The following is a 25,435-nucleotide window of genomic DNA, read 5'->3' as shown; positions in this document are numbered from 1 at the left end:
GTGGGACAGTTTCGGGACAGATCACGATCATCTAAAGGCTGCTGTTTCACCCGAGTTGTGAAGGCAGATCCAACGGTCTAAAACCCACCCGAAATTCCCAGTTATATAACCAACTCTCCTCAAAGAGTTGTGTCCCTAAAAACCAAGAGTTTTGTCCCCAAAACTCTAGAGATGTGTCCCAAAAGCTTATACCTATTCAATTCCTATATAAACCCACCAAACCCACTTCATTTTTCATCAATTCATTTTCTTCTCTTCTTCTCTTCCCTTCTAACAATTAGAGGTTCTGGTTAGCCTAGAATATCTAATTAAAGGAGTATTTTCTAGAGGTTCTGGATAGACTAGAATATCTAGAAAAGGAAGAAAGAAGTTCTTCATTAGTCGTCTAGAACATCAATTCAATTCATTCTCTTCTTCTCTTCCCTTCTAACAATTAGAGGTTCTGGTTAGCCTAGAATATCTAATTAAAGGAGTATTTTCTAGAGGTTCTGGATAGACTAGAATATCTAGAAAAGGAAGAAAGAAGTCTCGAGTGAACTTGAATTTCAGAAGCGTCTAGAAGATCATTCGCATTAGTCCAAGAGCTCATAATACTGACACAGGTTCGTCCGCTTTCAGAATATAGAAGTACCATCTTAAAATTCTGAAAGGTTAGTCGTTGTATCCCGAAGGCATTCACCCCAACGTTTGGTACTGTTACGGGGGTGTAAAATGTCTTAAGGAAAGAGAATTTATTCTTGCCTCGACTAAATTAACACCTATCACGGTTAGCCCGAAAGAAGGAATATTAATTATTCTTTATTAGTTTATCTCTCTATAAGTTAGAGAAAGGAAACTCTGTCTAAATCAAGCCAAGACAGAGAGAAATCGACTTATCGATTAATAACCAGAGAACAACAGCTTCTTCATCTTGGAAAGGAAGAAACTCATTGATTTCAACTCCTAATTATACGGGTTGTGAACAATATTATAATCATGAGACACAGCCATTAACAAGTCGCCTTTTCGAATTGGTGGCACAAGATGATGAGAGCAGACCTACTACTAGTACTAGTCCTATTGATTATGATGATGTTATTGATTTCAGTTTCCTTTTTAGTTCAGAAGAGACACAAAGTGTGGAGAAGGAGGAGAGTTGAAGTTATTGGTGTATTTTTACATTTTTGCAACTACATTTGTATTTGATGATTTGCTAATTGAGGTCATATTGAATTTAATGAATAACTTTTCAGGTTTCATCTCTCTCTAGCTAGATTGATTAACTCATGAAGTTGCTAAGAAGAGAAACAGAGTATTTTTACTACACTTTTACCTATGTCAATAATGTATGAAGGTTCACCTTTAAAGTTGTAATTGATCAAATTATACTAAGGTCATGTGTTTAAAAATACAAAAAAATCAGATTCGACTCGAAGTCTGAATGGACTAGACTCAGATTTTAGGACGTTGGTTTTTATCATCTGGTTCGTGCTAGTGACTTGTCTGAACGAATGACATGAGCTAATTTTGGCAATTTGAGTGAGACATATGATATATCAAAGTTAATAGCCCAATGTCTAAGACTACCTAAAATAACGAATACAAGTGATCAAATTCAGGTGAGTCCGATGCAAACATTAGAGAAACAAATTTTCGGGTAATGAGCAACATCAGAATAGTGTAAAACTACAAAAAAAAAAAAAAAAAAAAAGTAAGAAAAGAGAGCAAAAACAATGTTGATCACACTTTCTTGATTGTTCCATAGAGTTGAAGCTTTGCTATATAGATGACTCCCATTATCCGGCTTTGCACAAAACCATCAAAGATTAAAACAAAGATCATTCGTTTATAGGGTGGTTGGCGATCCAGCAAAGGCTAAAAACTAAAGTTAAACTCCTTAACTGGGGTTTGGATATAGTCGATAATAATAATATCCACTACATATTTTGTTTATGGACTCAATGTTTTGAAATGTTTTCAAAACATTTTGTCTATAGACCAAATGTCTTGAAATGTCTACAAGACATTTTGTCTACGAATCAAATGTCTTGAAGTGTCTCCAATATTTTGTCTACGTACTCAATGTCTATAAAGACATTATGTCTAGATAAATATCTCGAGTTTGAGAAGATAAATATACCAACCCACAACTACACGAGATGTGATAAAATGATTCGGTTTTGGTTCCTATTTCACTGTATTATTCGACCAAGTACCAACTACACATTTAAAACTTAGAACCAATAAAATTATCAGGAACTTACAGTCTGTATCAGTTCAGCAAGCACCTCTAACACTGGTCCAAGATCTCATGATAGTTCAAAATTAGAAAGGTATATGGTAGTTAAAATTTTAGTGGAGACGATTTCACTTAATGCTAAACTAGTCGGTTTAAGAAAGAAGTTCAAAATTAGAAAGGTACTCCATGGTAGTTAAAATTTTAAATTGGTGAGAAATAGGGTAGGATGTTTGTTTAATTGGTTGTTGTGTTTAGTAGTAGTAGTAGTAAGTACTAAGTAGCAAAGTTAGAAAATATTTGTCTGATCAGTGAGAGTGTTAAACAACAAGTTTCTAAAATTAATAATTAACCGCCTGAGTGTTTGTTACCTAATAAGTACTTAATAAATCACTCACAATTCTCACAAGTTACTAATTTCCTAATTATTAACCGCCTGGGAGTTTCTCACTCTTTTCTACTCATCTCAGATAGTTATAAATACCATTCATTCTTTTCTACTCTTACATAATAAATAATCCTCTCTCTCTCTTTCTTTCTTTCATAAATTTATATTCTCTCTCCTCTATTAATCCTCTCTTTCTAAAAACAAGAAGAAGAAGAAGAAGAAGAAGAAGAAGCAGATTTCATTACTAGTTCAAAAACCCTCCTTCTTTCTTCATTACATCAGGTATTCCCATTCTCTCTTGTTCTTCTTCATCTTTTTTGTTTTCTTTCTTTATTTGGTTTTTGGTTTTATTTTTTCCTATGTGTTTTTTGATCATAATTTCATTCATTCTTCTTTTGTCTGTTATCTTAAGACTACAATATCCTAATTGTGGTTTTGTTATATTTTCTTCAACCAAATTCTCTCTTTTTTGTTTTCTTCTTTAATTGGTTTTTGGTTTTATTTTCCTCTGTTTATCTTCCTTTTTTTGATCAGTTTCACCCATTCTTCTTTTCTCTGTCTTAAGACTACAATTACAATATCCTAATTGTTGTTTTTTTTTTATATATATATATATTTCATAAAAACCTAGTTTCTCACTTCCTGTTCTTACCATTCTTTTGTCTCTTCTTTACATAAAAACCTAGTTTCTCTGTTTCATCTTCTTTCGTTTATTATTGCATAAAAGAATTCCTCAACTCTTTTCAATACCCACACACACCCATTATAATTCCAAACAAAATAATTCTTATGTTATATATTGTTTAACTCATCATCATCATACTCAATTTATTATTATTGAATCTACAGAAACAAAAAAAAAAGAAAGAAAGAAAGAAAGATGGATTTCTCCTCATCCTCATCCTCTCAGTCACGGCGGCCGGTTACAACCCATCAAGAGAAGAAGACTAAGAAGAAATTGAAGACTTATTCCAATCGAAAACTCAATCTGATGAAGAAACCCTCCCCGGCCCCTCCGTTCTTCATTACATCAGGTATTCCCATTCTCTCTTGTTCTTCTTCATTCTTTTTGTTTCTTTCTTTATTACCCCCACCAACATCAAGCAGCAGATTTCAAGAAACCCTCCCAGGCCACTCTTTCTTTCTTTCTTTCTTCATTACCCCCACCAACATCAACCATCATCAGGTATTCCTATTCTCTCTTGTTTTCTTTGTGTTTTTTGATCATAATTTCATTCATTCTTCTTTTGTCTGTTATCTTAAGACTACAATATCCTAATTGTGGTTTTGTTATATTTTCTTCAACCAAATTCTCTCTTTTTTGTTTTCTTCTTTAATTGGTTTTTGGTTTTATTTTCCTCTGTTTATCTTCCTTTTTTTGATCAGTTTCACCCATTCTTCTTTTCTCTGTCTTAAGACTACAATTACAATATCCTAATTGTGGTTTTTTTTTTTATATATATATATTTCATAAAAACCTAGTTTCTCACTTCCTGTTCTTACCATTCTTTTGTCTCTTCTTTACATAAAAACCTAGTTTCTCTGTTTCATCTTCTTTCGTTTATTATTGCATAAAAGAATTCCTCAACTCTTTTCAATACCCACACACACCCATTATAATTCCAAACAAAATAATTCTTATGTTATATATTGTTTAACTCATCATCATCATACTCAATTTATTATTATTGAATCTACAGAAACAAAAAAAAAAGAAAGAAAGAAAGAAAGATGGATTTCTCCTCATCCTCATCCTCTCAGTCACGGCGGCCGGTTACAACCCATCAAGAGAAGAAGACTAAGAAGAAATTGAAGACTTATTCCAATCGAAAACTCAATCTGATGAAGAAACCCTCCCCGGCCCCTCCGTTCTTCATTACATCAGGTATTCCCATTCTCTCTTGTTCTTCTTCATTCTTTTTGTTTCTTTCTTTAATTGGTTTTTGGTTTTATTTTCCTCTTCGTTTTTTGATCATAATTTCATTCATTCTTCTTTTCTCTGTTATCTTAAGACTACAATATCCTAATTGTGGTTTTTGTTATATTTTCTTCAACCAAATTCTCTCTTTTAATTTATTTACACTTCCGCTTCTTACCATTCTTTTGTTTCTCTTTACATGAAAACCTAGTTTCTCAGTTAGGATTAGTACAATTAAAACTAGTAGTATATTTTATTAGGGTTTTGATATTTTACTTTTTCTTCAACCAAAAACAGTTTTCTTTTATATTTATTTAGACTTGGGTTCGATTCTTATTTGTATTCACTTGTTTCTCCCTACATAAACCACTACCCTCTCTGTGGTTCCTGTGTTGTTCTTTCTTTTATTGCATTGTTCTTTTTCAATACCTGCCAATTATAAGCTCAAAATCATGATGAAAATTCTAAGCTCTTATTAGTCCTTGTTTGTGGAGATGTTTATGGGTTTACCAAGACATAACTACAATGGGGTCGTTGAGAGAATTTAATGGTTTATTGGACTTTAAGTTGCAGAAAACTAGAAGAGAAGAAATTGGAATATTTGTGTTATAAAGAGAAGAAAACCTAAGATTGATGGTGAACTTCTTGGGTTTGTGAGAGGATTATGATCAAACCCATTTAGTATCATCCATGTATGGTGGTGGTGATAGACCGTCAACTTGGTTCATCAGGTCAACAAGTCCTTTTGGCCTTCTCTTTAGACAATTCCAGTTTCCTCTCTTTCAATATCTGCAATTTAGATTCCAATAAATCTTTAAATTCTTTTAATGACTCTTTTGTAGTTAATGTCTTGATAAACCCCTCATAATCATCTCCAGAAACAGGGAGTAAGAGCTTAGAATTATCATCATCTTGAGTTTGATTAATAATTGTTTCAACTTTAATTTCTTCTTCATCATTAATTGGATCTTGATAATAACGGGTAAAGTACTTGAATGTTTCATTCGGTCTTTAATATCGATGCTTTTGTAACGTTTTATTAACATACTAGGTATAACCCGTGCCTTCGGCACAAACGATTTCTTTGGAAATTAAATATTGAACTGGTAAAGTAAGAAAATTATTTTAAAGATTTCTTATTATTCATATGTTGTATACAAAGAGTCGTTGAAAATGAATATTTTTATCTTACTTATCTTAAAATGTGAACTTGTATGTCTACATTATAGATTATATAAATTCAAACTTTAATGAATTTGATATCAATCGAAAGATGAAGAAAATAATCATATATAGAAATAGCGAGATGAAGAGAAAAAAGATACATATTGAATTGCTAATCGGTAAAATACATAATAATAACCATATAACTAGCACGCGTCTACAACACAAAGGCCTTTGTGTAGAATTTTACGCCTTTTAACATATTTTGGATTTGATTATTGCATCGAGTGGCTTTTTTTTCATTATTAGACCTTGTGAATCAAGGGGATTGAACAAAGGAAAAGATTATGGGCCTGATTTTTCATTAGGTTTTTTTGTAAAACAATTAATTTGGGGAAGAAGAAAATGTATAATAGAAATAGGAAATGATATATAATATAATTATGTTAATGGGTGAATATTCCAGTGATGATAAATACTATATCAAACACAACCAAGTTGAGGGAGAATATTATACAATTATGAACCTATAACAATTTCCCAACGAAAATATTTTAGATAAGTTGTTGATAAGAATATCTTGGGCCAATTCTAATAGCTTACCCTTAATTTTAGAAATCATTAAAATAAATTGTTGAGTACAAATAACTAAATAGGGTAACTCGGAAACATCATATAGAGAGAAACTGACAGTTTTTTTTCTTATTTCCACGCATCGAATGCAACACAATGATAGAAACTAATTAATTAAGGAATATGTAATGACATGTTCTCTTTTTCTTTCTTCATCACCTTTCCCACAGCCATTACATGAACTCTCCTTTCACTAAGAGCAAATATCCCTGCGTCGATGCACAGCCTGCAAGTACAAGCAGGGGCGGAGGTATGTGAAGACTAACCCAGGCTATAGCCTGGGTTAGTTCTTATAACTCTCCGACCTAAGTATCATCACTTAAGCTAGTTAGCCCGGACGGTAGAAGCATCTCCCAACGCTCGTTAGGCCAGCGGTTCGACCCACCCAGTGAGGTTATTTCCTTTCGTTTTTTTAAACTGACCTTGTTTCAAAGGAATAATAATTGTTATTTGGTCCCCTATTTATATGCAAGTCATCATTTTGCTCTTATTCATATCCAACTGTCGTTTTGGCACATAATTTTGTCTGAACTTCTTTTTTAGCCCCCATTCTATTTTTAATTGTTTTGTCGTCCTGATCTATTTTATTTTTCTTTCTTTCAGTTCATCTTTCTCGCTCATATATTTCATGTTTCTATCTTAGAATGTTTACGATATTTTGTTTCATTTACTTTGTAAGACAAAAGAGTTTATTTGATATTTTTTTTGTTTTACCTCCAATTTAACTTAAAAATTGTCTTTCACTTCTTAAATCATAGACATGTCTATTAGTTAGAAAAATTAAAAAATTAATCATAAAATGGTTAAACGTACGAAGCAATTGTAATTGAATAAAAAAAATGCATTTATCTTTTGCAAGCACTGATTCTTTCTAAATACAAATTTAATACGCAAATTTTTTTAGGTCAGCCCTGTCTAGGACAAAATCCTGGCTCCGCCCCTGAGTACAAGTAGCCGAGTACTGAGATTGGTATATGAAGGAAAGGAAGAGCTAAAGTAGTAAGTTGGAACAATATGAACATAATTATTTCCTTCGCATAAAAATAAAACAGAGACCAGGATAATATGAACAGGAAAACCGCTCCTTCTCTCTCTAGTCTCTCTCTCTTTTCAACTTTCTTCTTCTTCGTTCTTGTTGTAGTTTTAGTGTAACCCTCGCCAGATCCGGCGAGGGTTACACCTCTCTTTCCCTCTATTCCTCTCTCTCTTTGGTCCTATTCCATCTTCTCTCGTTATCAAACCCCGTCTCTTTTTCTCCGATTTTCAGTTTAGTAAACCATTTAAATCCCTTTCCCCCTCTCACTCTCTCTTGATTTTACTGTAAATCTGTTCACGGTGGGCTATTAGATCATGCAAGATTTGGTAGTGGTGGAGTATTTCAGATCTACTGGTTTCGAGTGATCTTTGGTGCGATTGGGTTGTCTGTCGATGTGATGGCGGTGGAGTGCTTCAGATCTGGTAGACTTTTCCGGCGAAGGGTGGAGATGACTTTGGTTATGGTTTGTATATGATTAACACTGAAAATCTGGGTTGAAAGAACAAGGAATCACTTTCATCAATAACAAATAAAAAGGAATTGACTCGTTGAGACTTGCTGAGTTGATTATTCCTTCCGGTGATGACGGCGGTTTTCCGACGGTGGTTTTCCGGCGGCAGTTTTCCGGCGACAATGGCAATTTTCCGGCGAAAACGAAGGGGATGTAAATTTAGTATTTTCTTAATTTGTATTTTCAATTATTATTGTTGTAATTTGCTTTTAGTCAGACCTTTAGGGTCTCCTTTCACGGATCTTTAGGATCCTTTTGTCAGACCTTTAGGGTCTTTTTTCTCGGATCTTTAGAATCCCAATAGTGTCTGTGTCTAGTCCAATTTCTTCACGAGGCACTTTGCATTTAAAGGTATGTAACTCTCATGAAGTTTTCAGAGGAGAGAAATAAGAATTCATCCATGTAAACATTGTGATTCAATCACTTATTAATGGAATTTGTTCCCTTGGTTTCAAAAAAAAAAAAAGAATTATTTCTTTCGCATAAAAAAAAACAGGGACCAAATAAAATTTGGATTCAAGATCTATATAACCAAAATTATAGTAGTTTTGCTTGAGAAAATCATACAAACCATATCACTTTATGTTAGAGCAATTCATACAAACCAATTAACTATTAGTACAACAAAAGTAAAGAAAGAGATATCAGTGTAAACTTGGATTAGAGAAACTCAATATATATAATAACAAAAAGTATGGGAGGCTTGCTTCGGAGCAAATTTGGATGATGACTGGAAACTCAATAGGAGGTGTTGGTTTTATAGAAAGGGGGAGTAATGGAAAATATTGTAGAAAGAATCATTTTAGAGGAAGTGTTTGGTAACTGTAGCCCTTTGTATTCAACGTTTCTTTTGTTGAAAGTTGTATTCAACCTTTGATATTCCATGTTTGTAGAGAGAAGGAAAGACATTTAAGAGGACGAATAGGAATAAATAGCGTTGAAGAGGAAGAGGGCGGTTTTTGTTATATTTTGAGTTGGTGAAAGAATTATCTTTGTTTTTAGGTAGGTGAGAGATCAAAAGGTCAATGTGTTAGAAGAAACAAAACGGGTGGCTAGATTAAAATAGCCAATGTTATTAGCAATAAATTAGAGCTATGCTCGTATTATTTTCTTTGTTAAATAGAGAGTCAAGATTTATCACGAGATAACGTACGGCTAGACTTATCCCAATGTTTGTCTATTGGGTTTGTCTTTTAGTTTGTCCCACTTAGCACTCACCATTCTATTTTATATAATAGACTAGAGTATAGCCCGTACCCGTAGGGTACGGATTTTCAATAATGATAAAGAATTTTTAAATGGAAAGATGAAAGGTGAAAAGAAATTCTTTTAAAGAGAGAAGAACAGAGTTTTGAAAACAAATTGTTGAGATCATTTACGGGTGGGAGAGAGATTTATGGGTGCAGAGAGATAATTTTAATTGTGGGTAGTTTAAATATAATTGGCAGAGAGATTTTAGGGAGATGATGATGTGGGCAGTTTTCTTGTTAGTATTTAAGACATAAATAACCTTTGATATTATATCTAATTACAAAATTTGTTCTGATAATCCGATGGACCTAATTATCTCATACATAAATCTACGGTCCACTCAGAAAATCACCATTTCGTTTTATATAATAGACTAGATATAGCCCGTGCACGTAGGGCACGGGGGAGTGTTTATCACACCATTTGATGTAGAATTCGGAAGCAATTGACTAATAACATCATACAACTATTTTTTCTTGATCGAATAGTTCCACTTTACATCTGAATGAGATTCTATCCTATTAGAAAACCTCTATTACAACAAAATTTAAGCTACGAAACAGAGGAAATCCCAAAAACTTATTTCATTCATTCAAACCTAAAAACACTCATTTTTACAACCCCTATAAATGAAACAATCAATATCCTACTTACACAACTAAAAAGAAGGAAAATATTTACCAAGTATCAATGGAGAACTATCTACCTCTCTAATGTTAGAAAGGTTGTGAGTCTTAGACACTCAATTGCAACTAAAGTCGAATATCGAATAACACGAAGATGAACAACTTTGTAGATAGATTTATACTTAAAGATGAATTACTTACAACTTCTTCTCTCTAAATAAGGAGATAACAATTATGAACAACCTCTCTCTTATTCTAGGAGATGTACTATCAACTCTCTCTTTACCAAAGGAAAGACAAGTATTTAGAAGAAACTAAACTCTCTTTCTAATACTAACTCACTTTCTCTTCACTTGGCTTGCTTATGAGATGGAATAGATGGGATGAGAATGGGATGATTTTGAATTGAAGTTCTTCATCTCCTTTTATAGTGTTGGAGGAGAAATATGGTGTGGACACCTCAACAAATGAGGTGTCTCACCAACTCATGGTGTCTACTTGATAAATTGCCACCTCAAATGATAAGAGACTTATCACCAAGGTGAGATGTCTCATTTAGAATAGATTGTTCATGTTGCTTGACACCTCACATGGTAGTTGACACCAAGAGCTTGGTTGATGCCACCTAAAGCTTCAAACAAAGTAGCTTTATCTCATCACCATTTTCAACATTCTCCCACTTAAAGTTACTTTTGTTTGTAACTTCTCCATCCTATCTACTTTGCTCTTATGCTGCTCACGTTTTCTGCTAGGCCGATGGAGGATCGACACCATATAAACTTGTTACTGTCTACTGGCTTTGTTAATATGTCTGCTAGGTTCTCTTTTGTATGGATTTTCTCCATACTAATGCTTCCTTCTTCCACCTTCTCACGAACAAAGTGATATTGAACTCGTATGTGTTTCGTCCTCGAGTGAAATGCTGGATTCTTTGCCAAGTGCAAAGCGCTTTGACTATCACAAAACAAAGTTACCTTCCCTTGTTTGTGTCCAAGCTCCTCCAATAACATTTGCAACCATATTGCCTCTTTGCTAGATTGTGTAGCTGCCACGTATTCTGCTTCCGTCGTAGAAGTAGCCACGATAGACTGCAGTTTCGAAACCCAACTTACTGCTCCTCTAGCAAGAGTAAACACATACCCTGTGGTGGATTTGCTTTTATCAAGATCACCTGCATAATCCGAATCAACATAGCCTCTAACAAGAAAGTCTGGTCCTCCATAACATAATGCAGCATTTGAGGTACCCTTGAGATATCTCAGGATCCTCTTCACCGTATTCCAATGCTCTCTACCAGGATTTGCCATGTACCGACTAACCGCTCCCACTGCTTGTGCAATGTCTGGTCTTGTACATACCATGGCAAACATTAGGCTACCCACTGCTGATGCATACGGTACTCGAGACATCTCCATCTTCTCTGCTTCACTGCTAGGACACATACTTGAAGATAACTTGAAATTAATAGGAAGAGGGGTAGAGATTGACTTACTATCTTGCATATTGAAGCGTCGCAAGATTTTCTTCAAGTAGTTTTCTTGAGAAAGCCAAATCTTCCTATTACTTCTGTCTCGGTGAATTTGCATCCCTAGAATCTTGTTTGCTGGTCCCAAGTCCTTCATTTCAAACTCCCTAGCCATTTGAGCCTTCAAAGTTTCAATACGATCTTTGCTGGGGCCTGCAACCAACATGTCGTCTACATACAACAGCAAAATTATAAAATCACCATCACCAAATCTCTTGTTGTAAGTACAAGGATCTGCATTAAGTCTGTTGTATCCCAGGCTCGTAATGAAGGAATCAAATCTCTTATACCAACATCTCGGCGCCTGTTTGAGACCGTATAGAGATTTGTTCAACCTGCAAACCAAGTTCTCTTTTTCTTCAAAACCTTCTGGTTGGAGCATATAAATTTCTTCTTCAAGTTCTCCATGAAGAAATGCAGTTTTAACATCTAACTGCTCTAAGTACAAGTCATATGTAGCACACATCGCCAGGACTACCCGAACTGTTGTAAGTCGTACAACAGGTGAGAATATCTCGTTGAAGTCGATACCTTCTTTCTGAGCAAACCCTTTCACTACTAATCTAGCACGATACCGCTCCACTTGGTCATTGCTATCTCGTTTGATCTTGAAGACCCATTTGTTTCCGATAGCTTTCCTTCCTTGTGGTAGATGAACAAGATCCCATGTATTATTTTTATGGAGAGCTTCTATTTCTTCTTGCATTGCCGCCATCCATAGAGAAGCTTCTTGACCTTTTATAGCTTCATGATAAGTTGAAGGTTCTCCATCTTCCATTAGCAGACAGTATGCAATATTCCCTTCCATAAAATAATCTGAGTGCCAAGCTGGTTCTCTCCGCTCCCGAGTTGACTGTCGAATTAGTGGAGTTTCAGTCTCAGCTTCTTCTTGATCTTCGTGCTCTAGTTCCGCTTCAGAAGAATTTTGATCTTCTTGTTCATTTCTAACATGAACTGTACTAGTCTCTGGTTTCTCCTTCGAAGTGCTATCATTTGTATGTACTTTGTCTTCTGTAAATATCACGTCCCTGCTGATTATTACCTTGTGGGCAGTGGGATCCCACAGGCGGTACCCCTTCACACCATCAGCATACCCTAAGAAAATACATCTTCTAGATTTCGAATCTAGCTTTGATGTTTCTTGGGCGTTGTACATCACGTACACTGGACCTCCAAACATATGTAAGCGAGAATAATCAGCTGGTTTACCTGTCCACATTTGCATTGGCGTCTTTAGATCAATTGCGGTTGATGGAGACCGATTGATCACATAGCACGCGGTCTTGACTGCTTCCGCCCAAAAAGATTTGTCCATTCCTGCAGCTCTCAACATTGCTCTTGTTCTTTCTAACAAGGTTCTGTTCATCCGCTCTGCTACTCCATTTTGTTGTGGAGTGTACGCCACTGTGAACTGCCTTTTGATGCCTTCTTCTTGACAAAAGGTATCAAACTCAATACCAGTATATTCTCCTCCATTGTCTGACCTCAGACACTTGATCTTCTTCTCAGACTCAAGCTCTATTTGCGCTTTGAAATTTTTGAAAACTGGAAATACATCTGCCTTCCTCTTGATTGGAAACACCCAACATCTCCTAGAGTAATCATCAATAAAAGATACAAAGTATCTTGCACCTCCTAGGGATATAACCGGTGATTGCCACACATCAGAGTGAACAAGTTCTAAAATAGTCTTGCTTCTAGCATTTGAACTACTGAACTTTAACCTGTGCTGCTTACTAGTAACACAATGCTCACAAAATGGTAAAGAAACATTTTTGAGCCCTGGAAGAAGGTTTTGTTCGACGAGAATCTTCATACCTTGTTCTGATATGTGACCGAGTTTTTGGTGCCAAAGATTTGTTGACTCTTCTATCGAACTTGTTGATGCAACTGAAACTTCTCCCTCTTGTTGTGTTTCTCCTTGAAGCATGTACATATTAGCAGCTATCTTTTCCGCTTTCATGATCACAAGTGCGCCTTTGATCACCTTCATTTTCCCACCTTCAATATGGGTTTTACATCCGAGACTATCTAATTGTCCTATAGACAATAGATTTTTCTTCAAACCTTTAACATGTCGTACCTCCCGGATAGTGCGAACGGTACCATCATACATCTTCAGTTTGATGCTCCCAATACCAGCAATCTCCACAACATGATCATCTCCCATGTACACAGATCCTCCAGAGGTGGGTTCATATTGATGGAACCATTCTCTCCGAGGGGTCATATGCCATGTGGCTCCTGAATCCATTAGCCAAACTTCAGCAAAATTTCTTCTGCCTTCATGAACTGTTGTTGCCTCGCTGTATAAAATTTCGCCTTCATCCGAGGTACCTGCTACACAACCCTGAGCGTTTGACAGCTCAGGACTTTTTCCTTCTTTCTTCTTGAGATTCCAACACTCCCTTTTGTAATGCCCTTTCTTTCCACAATAGTGACACTTCACATTCTTCTTACTCCTTGATTTTGATCTACTCTGCTTTTGACTCCCACTTGAGCCACGTTCCATTGATCGCCCTCTCATCATCGTCAAAGCTTCAGCATGTTGTGAGCTTTCTTGTCTATCTTCTTTGTTTTTGCGTCGATTTTCTTCTTCAAGAACTGCAGCAGCAATATCATCAAAGGACAGAACTTCTATATTGGTGGTAATATTGATGATGAGTTGATCATATGAATCCGGTAGACTTTGAAGTAGAATTTCCCCACGTTCAACCGTGTCCATGTTATGCCCTATTGATGTAAGTTGAGAGAATAGAGTATTAAGGGTGTTGATGTGGTTTGTTACCGTTGTTGACTCCATCATTCTAAGAGTGTAGAGTCGTCTCTTCAAGAAGATTTTGTTGTGTAGTGATTTGGTCTCGTACAACTTTGTTAAAGTATCCCATATTTCTTTTGCTGACGTCTTCTCAGCTACACTTGATAATACTCCATCGGCTAGTGCTAGGTGTAGATTAGCAATAGCATTGCCATCTATCTCGTTCCACTTAGCGTCATCAAGCATATCAACCCGCCTATCTTCAATTGCCGCCAGACAATTATCTTTTCTCAAAATTGCCTTCATCTTCATTTTCCATAATGAGAAATTATTCCCATTGAATTTTTCTATATCGTACTTTGCCGCCATTACTTTGGTGTCTTCTTCCACTAACCAAACCGACAAGAACCTGGGCTCTGATACCACTGTTAGAAAGGTTGTGAGTCTTAGACACTCAATTGCAACTAAAGTCGAATATCGAATAACACGAAGATGAACAACTTTGTAGATAGATTTATACTTAAAGATGAATTACTTACAACTTCTTCTCTCTAAATAAGGAGATAACAATTATGAACAACCTCTCTCTTATTCTAGGAGATGTACTATCAACTCTCTCTTTACCAAAGGAAAGACAAGTATTTAGAAGAAACTAAACTCTCTTTCTAATACTAACTCACTTTCTCTTCACTTGGCTTGCTTATGAGATGGAATAGATGGGATGAGAATGGGATGATTTTGAATTGAAGTTCTTCATCTCCTTTTATAGTGTTGGAGGAGAAATATGGTGTGGACACCTCAACAAATGAGGTGTCTCACCAACTCATGGTGTCTACTTGATAAATTGCCACCTCAAATGATAAGAGACTTATCACCAAGGTGAGATGTCTCATTTAGAATAGATTGTTCATGTTGCTTGACACCTCACATGGTAGTTGACACCAAGAGCTTGGTTGATGCCACCTAAAGCTTCAAACAAAGTAGCTTTATCTCATCACCATTTTCAACATCTAATTCTCACATTATGTCGTTTTGTGTTCATGACATTATCTTCCATAGGCAAATTATGGTCCTGAACAACAAAATCCTTATTATAGAAAAATCAATTATGATCTATTTCCTTAAAATAAAACACCAAGAAAATGCTTACCTAGTGCAAATTATTGATGATAACATCCCCAGCTCCAACATCCTAAATAGTTACATATAATACATTTCCAGCTACATCCCCAGAGGTTTCATTGTGTACAATCTCTTGCATCTTGTAATTAGAAAGTTTTCCCTTTTACCTGTGTTGGTTTTGATGACGAAACATAATAAGATATCATGAATAGTCTGGTTTAAATTCGCCATAAAGACCATGATACAAAAAAGTGAACATGATGGTTTATAAACCAAGTTACCAAACAAAAAGAATAAAAAAACCACGAGTACAGTTTTTTTTGAATCGAAACCACGAGTACAGTTGTTGTGAGTTACAAATCGCTTCCTAGTTCAATAACTCCTCTTTGTCTAAATGGTTTTCCAAATGCCTTGCATGTTCAAAAATTTAACCTTCACTGTGTGATTTGTGAAATTGCCAAATGATTCACTTGCTTGCATCCTACGTTTCTAGGTGTAAAATAACGTCTCGAAATGTTTTTCGTAGTCAGCAATCTTAACTCTTTTATAATAACAAACATTACATTGATGCATTCCTTTCACACCATAAGAACAAATTACTAAATAATCCTAGATTAAAAAAAATCTAACAACCTTGTCATAATTGTCAAAAAAACCTTTGTCATAAACAATTTTAACTTCTTCCAACCACCAAAATCAATTAGATTATTGTTCTAAAATTAAAAAACAATATATTTTTTCCAAAGAAATTAACTCTCTTAGTTGAATTTCTGAATAATGAAAATACCTGTCCCTGGCTAATGTTTTGGTATTCAGTTCCTGTCAATACCGATATATGGAGTAGAGCTCGAGTAACACCTTTCAATCTAAAGTACCTACTTGAGCAGTTGAACAATAAAAAACCATGATTCATAATTTTTTTTACTAAAATACTTGCTAAAATCACATTAGCATAGAACCTAATAATCAAATTGAAGTTAACCCCGAAGCCCAAACCATATTGTGCATTACTTATTAGACATATCCTACAATAAATCCTTGACATACTAACAATAGCCTACATTATAGGAAAAACCTCTTCAAAAATAAGGTTGGTACAAAAAAGAAATGAATAAAACAATTGAGCAATGAAGTGAAGGAAATGTGTGAGCAAAGAACAAAAAACCTAGTTTTATTAGGTTTCCATAATCCTAATCGAGCAGTCACTATGCCGAACTTCAACTCACCTATGGTCCTATAAGGTAATGATAGAATGGAGGGTAAAGAGAGTTGTTAAAAATTAACATAGAGATGGCATAGTTAGATATAAATAATTTTAGATTTCATTTTATTGGAAAGACAAAAATATACTCCCTAGCGTGTCTGAACAATAGATGCATAAAAAAGAACTCATTTCAACTTACAATAACGCAATATACCTTCGAGACAGGCAGGACATACTCCTCTATTCCCGGAGCAACATTTTCACTCAATTTTGAAGGTTCACTGGTCTTCTTTGGGAAGGAGGTATAGAATTTGCTCCATTTGTGAAATGCATATCATTTGGAAAAGCTGATTAATCAAACTTCCACTATTTGTAGTTTTTCGACAGAACCAAAATCTCCAATTATGGTCGCTTCATCGATCTTATCGTCTCCCCTCCCAAAGTGTTTGGTGATGTTTGTGGACGCCCAAAATCTGCATCATAAGAAATTTGTGAGGAGGAGATCATTATGTGTCAGGCCTTGACGTGTTGATATTAGTATCAACCTGAAATCCAGTTGATGGTGCAGAGATTACATTAACGGGTGATGACGAAGGCCGACACTCTTCTATAGCATAAATGAAACTTAGCATTAAACAGAAACTAATCTAATCAAATTAACAAACCCAACAAATAGACATTAACATCAAGAAAGAAACATGGAGGAACACTCTGCAAGCAAGATAACCAATTGGTTAACTGAATAAAGGAAAATAATATCAAATTTTAAGATCATTTCATAAAGTTAAATTAGATCAATGAATCAAAAGTTCAACCATTCTGCAAATCCTATAATACATAGAACATAAATGTAAACAACACATAAAAAAATGACCAATTTAAGGAGTTATGGTTTTAGGATAAAAACTGTGATGGAAAGACATGGAATATCGAGGGTAATTGAACCATAATTGAATCAAAACCATGTTTTATAATGGAGAAACTCATCACTCCAATTTTGAGTTCACTTGTAATGAAAATGTTGACTCTATTGGTGGCATAGCCTCCTCACCCGTCTGTTTACAACAATGAAAATTTCATAATCGATAATATGATCATAAGGTTGAATATGAAAAAATATTTTCAAATTGAATGGCTTATAATTCAAATTGCAGGAATCATCTCATGATTATTTAAATAGGAAAACCTCAAGATTGAAGAGAGCTTGGTACTATAAAATCATGCACTTGTGGTAATGGATTCTCCATAATCAACTCTCTTATTACCAAATGTTCTATTTCAGATTTTGATCAAAATTTTCTATTTTTCTGAGTTATTGAAATTTGGTCAAGCAAGAGTTTAGCTTCGTATGTAGATCAAGAAATCGACAGAAAGAACATCCAAGTCAAACAGTACTCAAACATAGGATATTCATCTAAAAAGATCTAACTAAAAGAATCAGGGAAAACTAATTCAGTAATCTATATCAATATCAATAGGTAATACAAAAAAAGAGTAGGTAATACAAGAACTTACTTTGGTGAGGAAATATCCCTAAGCACAGTTTCTGCCTTTCAGAAAATGGGTCGATTTGGTAACGGAAAGGAAGTTAGAGAGAGAGAATGAAATCTCATTCAGGGGTTTGGGCGTTTCAGAGACAACTAATTGGGTGTTTCAGAGAGAGTTCATGGAGAAATAGAGTTATTCTAATCTGAACGTTGAACCAGCCCTAACCGGGAGTTTTAGACGGTCTAGATTCAGAGTCTTGTTTACTTTCTTGCATTTAGTGGGTGAATAAACTTATATCTTTTAGAGTGGGTAATAGATCATAGGGTGAAGATGTTATCAAAATTGCAACGGACGACTGGATTTGTCTTTTGGCTTGTCCCAGTCAGCAAAAAACATTGTGTTTAATATAATAGATTGAGTTGATTACGATTTTCAGGCCACGTGAAGAGATCCCCTTGGGGTCCATACCCTATCATGAATACATGAACATATTACTCCTTTCTCGATCGATAACCCGTGACAAATCTAACTGCGTTTTTCCCAGTCACCGTGATTTTCTTCTTCTTTTAGAATTTTCTTCGTATTTCTGAAACAATCAAGCACTCAAGTTCAGTGAAAGAGCTTCAAATTCTTATTTTAGAAAGTAGTTAATATAGTTAGGTTACTCTAAGTGTAGTACATCAAGGTCAGGGATAATAGTCCCATATGGAGTAGAACCAAAAGGATCCAAGTTTGATTTCCAGGGTCTTGATTGAATAAAGTGAAATTAAACAAAGACTCCAAGTAAGGGAGTTTGATTTTTGCACTTGTTAAGTAATTTTCACTTAGTAAGTGTGGGTCGGCAATTTTAGGTCGTTTGTTTTTTCACTTAATAAGTGAATATCACTTATAAGTGGTTCCAAAGTAAGTGCAAAAAAGTAAGAGGGTGTTTGATATTTGCACTTATTAAGTGATTTTCACTTAATAAGTGTGGACCGACAATTTTAGGTCGTTTAATTTTTCACTTAATAAGTGAATATCACTTGTAAGTGGGACCAAAGTAAGTGCTAAAAAAGACATTTTTATCCTTCCCCAATTATAGTAATGACCAATATAATTATAATTAGAAAGAAAATCTTAAACAATTAATAAGTAAAAAAAATCTTTTATGACTTTAGCCATGACTCTTTTCCTTCTTCACTCATCCTTCACCTAAGCTTTTCTCCTAAATTCTTTTCACATTCTTACTTCATTAATCACGGAACCACCCAAGCTCCATTATGCAACGTAAATTCTTTCTCCTTCAAAATTTTAATTTTTTGAGGTTAATATTTTCAAAACACAAAGTATTCATAAATCATACTTCTCTTGTATCCAAATTTAACTCGCGAGCATAATGAATTAATATGAGATGCTGATATGTAAATACTTTAAGGTCAAAATAGACAATTTCTCATTTTTATGACATTTAGAATTAATATAAAAATAAATATCAAGCACTTGTAAGTGATGGAAAACAAACGCCATAGTACTTACTAAGTGATTATCACTTAATAAGAGGTAGCACTTATAAGTGCTAAAAAATCAAACACCCTCAAGCTTCAACTTGGAGCTTATTTTTCTGCACTTACTTTCTAAGTGCTAAAAAAAATTAAAAAAGACCTAAACAAGATTTAAAATTACAAATACCTATAACTACCTAAAACTCTATTCATCCAAAGGTCGATGTTTTGGAAAAATAAGAAAATGTTCCGTTGCACAAAGCTTCAGGTGGAAACAAGTTTCTTTTGTTTCGTCCAAAAAATACTTTTATTTATTTTTTGGTTCTTCCTCCTCCATCTTCCATTCTCACCACCATCAACTCCGACGACCATCAACTCCGGCAACCTTCCAACACTAATTTCCGCCGTCTCTTTGTTGCTCTCTTTCTTCAACCCTCTCTCTCTCTCTCTCTCTCTCTCTCTGTACCTCTCTTTTTTTCTATTTTTCCATGTTCTTTGACTAATGTAATCTTTTATTGCACAAAAAAACTCATTACAAACTTTAGTAAACAAAATATATGTTTTCACCATTAATACTTCAGTATAATCTATTCCAAACTTGTTTATTAACTATTAGTTATATGTAAGGATAATTTAGACAATTCACATTTTTCTAGTGCTGTTAATTGGTGAAAACCAAACGACATTAAACTTATAAGTGATAGAAAACAAACGACATTACACTTATTATGTGGTATCACTTAGAAAGTGATATTCACTTACTAAGTGCTATCCCTTATAAGTGCTAAAAAATAAAATATAAAACAGTGAGTACCTTTTGATTCCAGAAAAGAACAAGAACAAAATATTGAGAAAGATTAAACACCAAGATTTAGTTTTTGTTGTAATATCTCCACCAAGGCAAGAACGTCTCATATTTGAAAGGAAAGAAGAAGTAAATAATAAAGAAGAAAACAAGAAAGTGATTTAATAATTTTACCTAGTTGATGTGGTAATTAAGAAATACAGGATCTTTAAATTTGATTATTCTGGGGAGAAAGACGAAGCTAGCAAGAGAGATAGACGGGAGTGGTAATAAGAGAACTAATAAACATATTAGTATCCCAACCCTAATCCTTTTATAATGTCCTAATAGAATGGGAGAAAGACTTCAACCCATGTGAGATATCTGAGCCTTTCTATTGCTTTTGAGTGTACTCTTCCGCACTAACTCCGAGTAGAATGAAGAGCTACTCAACTTCGCAACTTTCAAAAGAGCTTAGACGATCTCATGAGCTCAACTTCCTTAGCCACTAGGAGTGACATCGGGATAGCGAATAAACCTTACTCTTGTAGTCCATGAAACTCGATAATAGTGTCGACTTTAGGGAAACGGATACTCCACCATCCATTCATCATACTACTCCCGAGAATGAAGGCATGAAAAGTAAAGAAGAAAGAATGTGAAAGCAAAGTGTGAAAGTAAAGGTGATTTGTTGAGAATACTAGTTTGTACTTTTGTGTTTGGTTATGTGTGTAAAAAAGAGAAAAGAGAAAGAAAAAAAGAAGAGAAAAATAAAAAAAAGAAAAAAAAAAAGAAGAAAAAAAAAAAGAAAGAAACTTGTTTTTGTGTAAAAGTTCATGTGAACTTTTGAGTGTTTATGTAAGTATTTGGTATAAATAAAGTATTCAAAGCAAAAAGTCAAGTTAAAGGTTGTTTGAGTGTTCTTTTATCATTGAAGGCGTCGACATTCTCGGGATTTCATCATCTTCCATTCCATCACTTGTATCCGTTTACCTTTAGGAGACATTATTAGAGGGTACAGTGGGTGAGAAGGGTGAGTGAGCTTCCCCATTCCGTTAGTGGTTATTTCCATTCCTAAGAGATCATTTCGTTTTAGAACTTGATATCCTCATTTAATTTTTATATGTGTTGAGTTTACTTTATTCCATGCTCACACATGAGAGTGAACCATTAGATTCCATTTTGAGTGATTTCATGTTTAAGAGCGTATGACCGTGAGGCCAAAGTCGAGGCGAAATGTGCTATGATAGGAAACAAGGTTTTGTTACTTTAGACTTGGATGATGCTCATGATGATGGGACACTTGCACTTGAGTATGAAACTATTAGTGAGGAGACTCTTAGCATGCTTTTGTGTTTGTTGGTTTGATTCATATGTTTGACATACTTAAGTCTCTCACTTGTTGATCATCACCTTATTTGCACCGATAGTTGGACTCTTATGTCTTTTGGAAATCTAGAACTTTGTGGGTGTATTCACTGGAAACCCTCACGAGACGACACTCGTCCACTAGGGGTAACCTAGGGGTTTAAAGGCTTGTTGCATACGCTAAATGCAACCGGGAGTCCTCCGAAAGTGAGCTAGGTTTACTTTATTGTCTTGTTTTGTTTGTTTGCTCGAGGACTAGCAAATTCTAAGTTTGGGGATGTTGATGTGGCGTGAAAATGCCACATTTAGGTCACTTAACTTGGATGAGTTAGTTCTTTTCGAGTTTTATTTCTAATTAATTATGTGTTTTCATTGCTAGGTAGTTTATTTGGGGTTTGGCGTGTAATTCGGAATAAAGAGAGCGAATTATCACATTTTCATCTTATGCGGCAAAAGGGAAGAAAAGAGCACCAGGGGTATTTTGGTCATTTTGGTCAATATCAGAAGTCAAACAACAAGTGAGTTCAATGACGAGTCCGACGGTGAAAACGGAAGTCGATTCGGAGTTCGGACGGAAAAGTTGTGAATGAAAGAAGCCGAGGTTCGGTCTTGAAACAAGGATTCTATGAAGACACCCCCTTGGTTATAAATGTAGAGACAAAATGAAAGCACTCCCTTGCTTTAGAAAGAAGCCCAACCCAAGAGCCCAAAGAGGAAGAGAACAATAGAGATTCTATGGGCACTCTTTTTGGTCCAAGTCAAGAGTCTTTAATGATGGACAAAGTCAAGGGTTTGAAGTAGTCTAAAGACTTAGTCAAACTTTGACTAAGTCTAGGGTTTGACTCAAGCTTGAAAAAAGGGGTCAAGGGACCTATCTACGATTCATCATCTTCTTCACCAAGAGAGGAGCTACCAAGCAAGAGAGAGAAAATAGGCAAGAGGGTTTCTAGGGTTTGAGTTTTTGTTCAAGAGGTTGAAAGGGTTTGAAGAGAAGGGAAAAGGGAGAAGAGGAGCCGGCCAAGCTAGACCGGCCAACACTAAGGCCGGCCATAGCTTGGCCGGAAAAATCGCGGGAGCAGCTGCTGCAAGAACCAGCAGCCACTCGGGAAAGCTGCTGCTAGAGCGGGAGCTGCCAGGGACGTGCACAGCAGCAGCGCCGGCACGGCCAGGGACGTGCACAGCAGCAGCTCCGGCACGGGCAGAGACGTGCACAGCAGCAGCTGCCGGCACGGACTGAGTCTTCACGGGACGCGTCTGCAGCCTTCACGGGACGCGTCTGCAGCAGCACGGGCCGGAATCTCCATGCTTTCTTGGCCGGATTTGTTCTTCTCTTTGGCCGAATTTTCAAGGGTTTTCCGGCTACCTTCTTGGCACGAAAACTTAGGGCTTTTACTCCCCTCACTAGTTGCTATCTATCCCTTGTGTTTGATTTGGTTTTGGTGGTGAAATCTTAGAGAGAGAAACCTTGAGTTGAGCTTTAATGGTGGTGGGTTCTAAATGAAGAAGATGAGTCTGGTTGTTAAGGGGAGATCTGATTTTTGCTCGGGGACACCCATTATGCACTGTTAAGGGGAAATCCACAAATTTGCTAAGGGGAAATCGGCTGAACCTCAACTACTCAAATTTTCCGACGAACCTAGCCTCGAACCACATCGAAAAAGGGGGATTTTCTCTTCATCTTCTTTTCATTTATTACTTATCACCATGTTTAGCTAAATCAAGTGTGTCGATTATATGGATGAAATGTGATGAATTTGTGATTATCTATGTGATGATTTAATGTTTTGATAATAAATTGATGTTCTCTTACTTTGATTACTTGTTTCAATCGTTTCTCATGTGTCTTATCAAGTATTTCGCATAGTTAATCGATTAGGCAAGGTGATCGATATCGACCGTAGTCTAGATTCAAATTTCATGTGTCTTGTCATGCACCTCACATAGTTAGGCGACTAGACGACATTTTCGATGATTCGGTTTTAATCGTTTAGGTAGTTTGTTTGACTAAGTATTATCTCCGGACATACGCAGTGCTTATGAACGTCCACCTTGGGAATCGAGACTAGATTTACATCAATCCATTCGATTAGACCGTACATAGTTGTTAGTCCATCACATCGGATTCTCGGACTTCGACACCTCTCTTACTTGTTGTTCCCCGACTCTTGTTCCTCCGAACTCTTCTCTCAAATCTCTCTCGCCCTCTTACATTGATATTTTAGTTTGTTTTACTTACTTTATTGTCTTATTGCTTATTTGATTATAAACCTCATATTACCTTCATTTATTTCCGCTTTTGTCTAAGTAAGCCTTTAATATCTAGATCGAGGGATAAGACCCTTCGATATCCAAACTACCTTCCTATCCTTGGTTCGATCCCGGCTTTGCCGGATTACTACTTGATACCTCCGCTTGGGTGTGCAACCTTTTCGGGTGCATCACTATGCTGCAGGATCTCCAATTATTTATGGGAATGCTACTAAAGCCTCTTATGTTTGTTGTTCAACTACTGATTGTGGAGATTTACAATCGATAGTATATGGATCGACTCCTCAGGTTTCTTCTTTTGCTTCTTCATCTTGGGAAGGAAGAAACTCATTGATTTCAACTCCTAATTATCCGGGTTGTGAACAATATTATAATCATGAGACACAACCATTAATTTCAGTTTCCTACTAGTACTAGTCCTATTGATTATGATGATGTTATTGATTTCAGTTTCCTTTTTAGTTCAGAAGAGACACAAAGTGTGGAGGAGGAGGAGGAGAGTTGAAGTTATTGGTGTATTTTTACATTTTTGCAACTACATTTGTATTTGATGATTTGCTAATTGAGGTCATACTGAATTTAATGAATAACTTTTCAGGTTTCATCTCTCTCTAGCTAGATTGATTAACTCATGAAGTTGCTAAGAAGAGAAACAGAGTATTTTTACTACACTTTTACCTATGTCAATAATGTATGAAGGTTCACCTTTAAAGTTGTAATTGATCAAAGTATACTAAGGTTATGTGTTTAAAAATACAAAAAAATCAGATTCGACTCGAAGTCTGAATGGACTAGACTCAGATTTTAGGACGTTGGTTTTTATCATCTGGTTCGTGCTAGTGACTTGTCTGAAGGAATGACATGAGCTAATTTTGGCAATTTGAGATTTGAGTGAGACATATGATATATCTAAGTTAATAGCCCAATGTCTAAGACTACCTAAAATAACGAATACAAGTGATCAAATTCAGGTGAGTCCGATGCAAACACTAGAGAAACAAATTTTCGGCAGGGATAAAGTTGGGAGAAATTCCGATGACTAAAAAGGCTAAGGCAGGAATGGATGGAAAGATGAAGCACCAAACTATAAGTGCCATGCACGCTCAGGGATTGGGTGGTGCCAACCACCCGACTAGTCTATTCGACGGCCAAATCAATAGACATTCAAGACAGAGACAGCAAAACCAAAACCAGATAGAGATAGAGAGAGAAACACTAGAAAATCGAAGGGACTAAAGCAAAAGACAAAAGAGAAGTCGAAGAAACAAGGAAAAAATCAATAATGACGCAAGAGAGGCGTTAGAAAAGGGATCTTACCATTAATGCAGTCCAAAGCGTGAAAGGAGAAGCTCTCGGGGAAAGCGCACACCTGCGTTGAATGTACCTCGATCTGATATTCCCCCAATGTGTTCGTTGCCTTCTGATGGTTGGTTTTACTGCATGCAAGCTTGACAACTTCTCGGGAAGGTGTACTGTTGGTGATTGGGGTGAGGGCTAATCAAAGCTTGTAAGTGGCGATGATGATATTCTGTCTTGAGTGAATGGATGATCTGTCGCTGATTACCAAGATAGGAGTTGATCGGCAGCTGATTACCAAGATACAATTGAGGGATTCAGAGTTATTGCTATTGGGGTTTTGATGGATGGTTTCGGCTGGATAGAGGTAAAAAGGAGAGAAGGGCTGACGTCGCCCTT

At 35.8% G+C, this 25,435-nt stretch overlaps 1 protein-coding gene and 1 long non-coding RNA gene across 2 annotated transcripts in view; both read right to left on the bottom strand.

The window, feature by feature from the left end:
• The window catches only part of LOC147565659 (mitogen-activated protein kinase homolog NTF6-like), an 87,294-nt gene that overhangs the window by 51,350 nt on the left and 10,509 nt on the right, over positions 1 to 25,435 (bottom strand). The window lies entirely within an intron of this gene.
• On the bottom strand, positions 15,176 to 18,218 carry LOC147565661 (uncharacterized). Its single transcript, XR_015230248.1, has 4 exons — positions 17,867 to 18,218; positions 16,566 to 16,824; positions 15,935 to 16,022; positions 15,176 to 15,314 (listed from the first exon to the last, which is right to left on the bottom strand). It is a non-coding gene; the product is annotated as an uncharacterized LOC147565661 (long non-coding RNA).

This window comes from Eschscholzia californica, unplaced genomic scaffold (assembly GCF_041429995.1).
Source record: "Eschscholzia californica isolate CP2 unplaced genomic scaffold, dmEscCali1.0.p SCAF_1, whole genome shotgun sequence".
NCBI classification, from domain to species: Eukaryota; Viridiplantae; Streptophyta; class Magnoliopsida; order Ranunculales; family Papaveraceae; genus Eschscholzia; species Eschscholzia californica.
This window is presented reverse-complemented; position numbering and strand designations above follow the sequence as displayed.